This window comes from Lagopus muta, chromosome 27 (assembly GCF_023343835.1).
Source record: "Lagopus muta isolate bLagMut1 chromosome 27, bLagMut1 primary, whole genome shotgun sequence".
NCBI classification, from domain to species: Eukaryota; Metazoa; Chordata; class Aves; order Galliformes; family Phasianidae; genus Lagopus; species Lagopus muta.
The window spans coordinates 2,884,809-2,892,078 of record NC_064459.1 but is presented as its reverse complement, the minus strand read 5'-3'; the positions used below and the strand labels follow the sequence as shown (position 1 = coordinate 2,892,078).

The 7,270-nt window shown below is 46.8% G+C and overlaps 1 long non-coding RNA gene across 1 annotated transcript; it reads right to left on the bottom strand.

Moving 5' to 3' along the window:
- Positions 1 to 2,293: 2,293 nt before the first annotated feature.
- LOC125685206 (uncharacterized) lies at positions 2,294 to 6,155 on the bottom strand. Its single transcript, XR_007373399.1, has 2 exons — positions 6,099 to 6,155; positions 2,294 to 2,906 (listed from the first exon to the last, which is right to left on the bottom strand). It is a non-coding gene; the product is annotated as an uncharacterized LOC125685206 (long non-coding RNA).
- Between the last annotated feature and the right edge of the window lie 1,115 nt (positions 6,156 to 7,270).

Genomic DNA, 7,270 nt, shown 5'->3' with positions numbered 1-7,270 from the left:
GATTCCTCAGCTGAAGCAAGGCCATGGTTTATGAATAACCTCCAGCCCTTTCCTAAATGTCCCCTTGTGATGGTTTAACTATTAATGTTCATCTGTGCACCACCATAGAAGGAGAGAGGAAGAAAATACAATGGCAAGAGAAGGAAAGCCTTATAAATTAAGAATAGTTTAACTGGGGGGGAGAGGGGGTAGAAAAAGAGGAAAAGAGGAAAAGAGGAAAAGAAAAAGAAAAAGAGAAAGAGAAAGAAAAAGAAAAGAAAAAAGAGAAAAGAAAGAGCTGTGCAAAAGCAAAAGGAGAAAACATTATTCTCTTCCTCCCATGCCCAAGCAATGCTTGGCCACTTCTTGGGAAGCAGAGCCTCAACATGCATTGCAGTTCTTTGGAGGAGAGCTGCTTTCATGGCAAGAGTTTCCCATGCTTGGGGGAAAGCGGCTTCCCCCACTTCTTCAGCCTTTCCTGGTGATGCCATGCGGTATGGAATGTCCCTTTGATTGGCTTAGGCCAGCCATGATCCCAGCCATGATCCTGAGCTCTGCCAGCTCCCAGTCCATGGCACCAAAGCGCCGGTGCCGTGTCAAGGCTGGCGCGCCTTTCTCTCCGCTCAGTTATTTTTATTGATAACATAAAGACTGCAAATGGTGCATTTCCAGCTTCTGAATGCAGTGCTTTTTAATTAAAGTGAATACCTCCTTCATCAGAGTTGTTTTTTTTTCCATCTGGGTTTGTCTTGGCTCAGTGCTCTGCGCATTTCTGGGACTTGAGCAAACCAGCGCTGATTGAGCCGCTCGCCTTCTCACATCTTCTCTCTGGAAATTCAACTCCTGCAGCTCCTCGCCTGCATACACACCTCCCCACGCTCTAACAGTGACCCCGAGAAGTGTCTATAATTACTATAATCAATAATTCAATGGCCGGAGGGCAGCGGGAGCCGGGAGCTCTGGCGCCGGCCCAGGTGTGGTCCCCACCAGCAGCTATTTCCAGACATAATTCTCTTCCCCGCTCCCAGAACTAAGTAAAAAAATACAGGAAAAGTGTTTGCAGCCCCTTCTAACACAATCAGCCTATTTCTGGAATTAAAATACCGTGGGGGTATTTACTATTGTTGTTTCATTTCCCTTTCTTTCTCTCTGTTTTTCACAAGACCAACCTGTTTTTCTCCAGAAAATGGCCCCATGACCTTTCCCATCTGCTGCTCTCATCATCCCTGAAAATAGCTCCACAAGCTGAGACACAAAACTGCAGGACCCCCAGCTGCCACAAAGATCTCCAGTCTCTGTTTTCATCCCAGACCCCAAAATGTTCATTTTAGAAATATATGTTCAGAAAAGTTACTGTGGTTAAAGAGGGAGCAATAAGACCCCAGTGTGCAGCCCTGTTTCCTTTAATCCCAGCTGAGGGGTTGATGTAACTGCACTGAACTGAACATCTTTGATTTGTTTTGTGCAGCAGGTGACCCAAGGACTGCTCAGCAGAGTAACCCCAGCTCCCAAACATGCTGAGAACTCACGTCCCAGAGGCTTTGCTGCAGCATAATTCCTTTTTTACGTGACAAGTTCCTTGCACCATCGATACCACAAAGATATTTTGAACAGTGCAGATGTTTCTGGGCAGAATGCAGCCACAAAAATGCCCTGGGAATTAGAAATTGTGTTGTATTATTAGCACTGACTATTGTCTGCTATTTCACAGCTGTGTGTGAGGCTTTTCTTGCAAGAAGCCTCATTGTGCTGAGTCTGGCACGGACAATTGACCCGGTCCTTGGGCCAGGTTTATGTTCCTCCATCCTTCCTAGACAGCAGCCCCATGACAAGGCTGCATGGTTCTTGTAATCCAGTCCATAATGGCTCCGTGCAGATTCAACATCAATTTTATTACCCCATTGCCCTTAGCACTATGTCCAGGATCACATAATGCATAACACAGGCGTTTTATGTGCTGTTGCTGGCTTTGGGTAGCAATCATCCTTTAATAATGCATAAAATGAGGCATTTCTCTGTTACCAAACTGAGTATTTCAGCTGGGGAAACACAGGGAAACCCTCACTCGTTTCGAAAGCACAGATGTGTCAACTGCCCGATAGATCTTGTAAAAAATAACTTGCTGATAGGGACAAAGTGCTTTGAGGATGGTGAAAGATTCCGCAGCGATGCAGGCGCTTCCTGCCACAAAGCCACCAATGCCATAAATTGGACATCAAAGTTCCGGCTGCATTTCTTTACAGGTAAGCATCTTCTGAACCCAAACCTGAAGCATGTGATGGTTCCTATCATAAAAGAGTCCCTTACCACGAAAAAAAAGAAGGCTTAGTCTGCATATTTTGCTCCTCCCTGCTCTAAGAGCTATGGAGATGTGGCTTTGAGGAACGTGGTCAATGAGCATGGTGGGGTGGGGTTGGATTTGGTGGCTTACGGGTCTTTCCAGCCTTCATGATCCTGTGGTTCTATGGCTCTTTGATGACACTGGGTAAGGATGGTAAAAAAAGCTCTGAGTCTCATCTTCTGCTCTGTGCGCCCACCATAGAAACTCCACAAATCTGAGAATTTCACTTAGGAAAATAATAATAATTGCAGATCTCAGCTGCATTTGAGCTCTGGCTGAAAAACAGCCAACATCCCCAAGGATAAACCTTTTGGATGATCCCAATTGCTCGTGGATGGGAGGGAGCACGCAGCCTTTGAGCTTTCTGTGCTTTCTGCACCACTTGCATCCCCACTGCTCAGTGCTGAGGTAGCCATGGAGATGCCCATGGGGAGCACCGTGCTCATGACAACGACTCCGTGTGAGCATCTGGAGCATCCTTGGAGCAGCATTCCTCTTCCTGATCCCTTCCCTGCACCAAAGCATGGTTATTGGCTCTGACTCCCACACAGGGATGGTAAAGCTTTCTCCAGCAGTAATTCTCCTGCTAAAATAAGAGGGCAGAGTATGAAACATATGGAGCAGATTTGGTATTTGACATCTCTGAGTATTTGGTGTTTAATATCCCTTTGGTATAGAGTGTCTCTTTGGTACATAACGTCAGCAAGAGCCTCACAAAGAGCCTTTCATTTGTTGCTTGGGGAAAAAGGAAAGCTTTGTAATAAATCTCAGGTCAACCTCCCAGCTGGAAGATGTGCCAAGATGAGCACATCATGTATTAAAAACCCTAAGGCTGAAAACCTACATCATTTCTCACCCAAAGGCATGCATTGCCCAAGCTCTGTCTTTTCTTTATCTTATTGAGACATCAAGAGGGAAAGGGGGTGAACACTGCACATGGGAAAGGCAGAAAGCAAAATGATGGCCCTGGGAAGGTTTATTGGCAGGGAGAGGGGGAAAAGGGGTTAAGGGGATTTGCACATCCACTTGGTGAGCAAAGTGGGTTTAATCGTCTCATCCTCCCTGAGCTCTTGAATTAGAAACCACAACACGGGAAGCGAGAGCTGGATTCTGTCCCTGGTGAATAAACAGAGCAAAGAGCTGGACAAAAACTGTGCATGGAAAAGGAAAAAAATACTGCACATGAAATATGGATAATGGAAGTTTACAGTTCTTTTTAAAATTTCTTCATCTCCCATCTCAGAGGCAGCCCCGAGGGATGAGTTGGAGGGTTGAGGGGTTGGAACTAAGGGATCTTTGAGATCCCCTCCAACCTGAGCTATGCTGTGCTTCTAAGGAGCCTCCCATCAGAAGAGTGACGGGATGCGACGCTGCCATACGTCAGCTGTAGGCCAGCCCCTGCAAGCCCTCAGCTGACGCACATCTGGATTGGAGCTGGAATGGTATTCGGATGATTGATGTGAAGACGATGGCAATGAGAGCACCTTCCCCCTCTCGGGGTGTGCCCTGGATTATTTTTAAGGAGGTGACCTCAGTGCTGTGCTACGTCAGCTGCTCGTGCTCCCATTGCTGAATGCCTTCCAAGGGGATTGCAAGTTAAAAATAAATGGGAGAGGTGAAGGAAAGCCTCCTGGTGAGTCAGAAGCAACCACTCCTGAATGAGAAGGAGAGAGATTCAGTTTTTCCTGCAGGGGAGCCAGCAGGGCAGCCCTGCATTGCTTGGGGAATAAGGTTATGGAAGTTGGATGAAAGCACCGCTGACCAAGTGTTTGTTCCTGCAGCTTTACAGAGCTTTGAAAGAGCCCGAATGCTGGCTGCCCTCGTGTTTTCCAACAAACAAGTGTGTTATTGAGGAAAAAAAAGGACATAATGTGCTCTTTCTGCTAAGAATTAAGGCTCTTCCACTCACTCATGTTCCGGGCACAGCAGTGAATTGTTCTCCCCAAAGACACTGATCCCAAGTGTCCATGGCTGATATCCAGAGCATGTGTTATTTTTAAATACCAGAATCCAACAGCAAAATCCTGGAAGTATCATGACTTACTCATCCCTCAGTTTCTCCATGAATTCACACATCCATTGCTGGCAGCAGTGCACTGCTGGGAGGTCACCAGCCTGCAGCCAGCGATGGTCCCATCTGTAAGGAGCTTACACGTGTCCTGCTAGGAATAGCAGCGATACACAGAGCTTGTTACACCTAATCAGATCACATCAGGTCAGTGAGCATTTACAGCTCTTTCAAGATGTCTAATAGTAAATAGAGGGTGTGCTCTCCATGTCCACTTATTCAACAAACCCACTTTCTGAAGGATGGAGCTGTGGCTTGGAAGCACAATAAGAACAATATCTGACACATTTGCTGCAAAAAGCAGGAATTTTTTTCAATGCTGTGCCCCCAGAAGAGCCTCCTGCCCACAGCATCACTCTGGAACCTGAGCCCCATGCAGAGATTTGCAATGAGGCATTGCAGGGACCTGCAAAGCAAAGGATACATAAACACGGGCACTGTGGCTGCTGGCATTCTGCTCTCCTTGGGCAGGCATTGATATATTTCCTTTTTTCAGCCTTTGGCTTTATCTGTTTAAATAAAGAAGTCCTGGAAAATCACAAGAAGGTGCTTGAGAAGTTCGCTTTGCTTGCTTTTCCCCTGTGTTTCATCTCCTGACGTGTTGCTGGGCTGTTTGCATCATTACATGATGCCAGGTTTAGGCTCCAAGGATGCAAACCCAGCATAGCTTTACCCTATGTGAGCAACCAAGGCCTGTGCAACATCCCCTAACTGGTCTTAAGTTACTTCTAATATCAGAATGACATTGAAAATGAAGGCTAACTGAGTGGCATCTGTTGCGCTGTGGTTCAGATGCCCTGGTGCTTTCCTTCCCCGTATTAATGCTGCCCTACTTACTCACAAATTGCTTTTTCTCTGCTCCCATCAAGGCAGGAGCCAGCAATCACTGATACATCTGTTTCACCAGAAAATCCCAGGAGAGAGCATTTTTAAAGAAAGAAACTTCCAGAAGCACTACCAGAAAATAAGCCAATCTGCAAATGCAAAAACACACTTCATTACTACTCCGTGCACACTAAGGGATGGACGTTGTGGACGTTGTGCACACTATTGCCATTGGAGAGTTCAGAGAGCATCCCAGTGATTGCTGCCCCAAGCCTGCTTCCCTTCCCTTCTCATGTATTCCCAGATCCAGCGTGTGACTGTGGGATGGTGATGGGCTGTGGAACTCAGTGCTCTTATCCAACCCACAAAATCTGCCACATGACCCCAAACAAAAGCCTAGTAAACCTCAACCAAACCATCTTAATGCCTTCCCTTGCATTTGTGGCTTTCCCCAAAAGCAAGCAAGAATTGCCCAAGAGCATTATGTGAACGGAAGGGTTGTGCATGAATTACAGGGAAAAGAGAAAAATCAATGCAAAGCAATGAATCAGGGTTAGGTGGACCCTGGGTCCACTCCCAGCTGCTCTCATTATTAAAACACAGTCAGTGTTTTGCAATTGTTACGAGAAAAACAACCCATTAATGCTTTCTAACCTGGCACCAATTCCCCCCTCACTTAACATCATTGCATCTACCCAAGCTGTGGCTGAAATGGAGGGCGGACCTCCAGCAGGGATCAATACAGCTCTCAGCCTGCTGACAGGAGAAATTTCACCCTGAGACACTGTATAATCAGTGGATATCAAGATGTTACAATCACAAAATAAACAAGAGAGTTAGGCAAAGTGGACAATGATAACAAGAGAGAATAAATGGAAGGCTTACCCTTATGCTGGGCTCACCACAAAACACCAGAAGGAGGGATCCCCAGACGAGATCCTTCCCCCCGGTAGCCAGCTCTTAAATAGGTCTAGGAGCACAGCTGAATTGCCTTCACCTGTGCTCCTCTGGCTGGCTCATGGCTCGCCTCAGGTGATCAATCAGAGGTTCAGGCCCTGACTCAGTGGTTCCCATACAGACACTTGAAGCAAAGAGCACTGCAGAAATAATCAGAGTGGCTCTATTTGAGGGATGCTGCAGGCGCCTTTGTTTGGGTCTTTTTAGCATCGTGAACTTCCACAGTACCTTAAAACAAACTTGTAGGCTGCTCCATTTGAGGCTGGGATCTCCTATAGGAACGGCAATGTATGTCAAGCCCACAGAGCCAAACACCCAGTGCAACCCATTTTGCTGCCAAACAGAAGTGATTTTAATGTTTTTTTTTTTTTAACATAATCCATCCAGATGGACAGAGAAGAACACAGAGCACAGAGCTGGGAATCCTCTTTACAGCCAGATGTGCTGCAAAACCCACTGGTGGGAGCACTGGACTGTGCCAAGTCCAGTCTGGGTGCAATGAGTTCCAAGCTGCAGTCACATCTCCTGGCCATCATGGCAGAATGCCCTGGGTGTGCTGGGCTCAAACCTTTTATTGGAGCCTACCTAAAGGATGAGCATGATGGCTACAGCAGGGTTCTCACCTGGCCTTTAGTGCACTGCAGTCATGTATCCTCACAAAGCAGGGGCTGTAAAACCTTGCCATCAGCATCGCACTCATTTTTAATTTGTTTAATCTGCCTCTTCCCATTAACCACAGAATGCACAATCACTGTGCCCGAGAGTTTCGCTCATCCAGAGCACAGCAGACTCTGAAGATGGACCCACTGAGCGTGGTGGGGATGGGCCGGCGGTCGGATTTGATGACCTTAGAGGTGTTTTCCAACCTCCATGGTTCTATGATCTCTGACCAAATGGGCTTGGTGGGGAAGGGTCAGCGATTGGAACCGACGACCTTAGAATCCCCTCCAGTGTTGAAGGTCATTTTCACTGTCAGCCTGAGCTTATTTTATCCCCTACCATCAACTGATGCTGCGTTTCTCACAAGACAGTGGACTCACACGGCAACCACTTCCTTTCCTCCTCAAATATCTCACGAATACCGATGAACGCAGACTCCT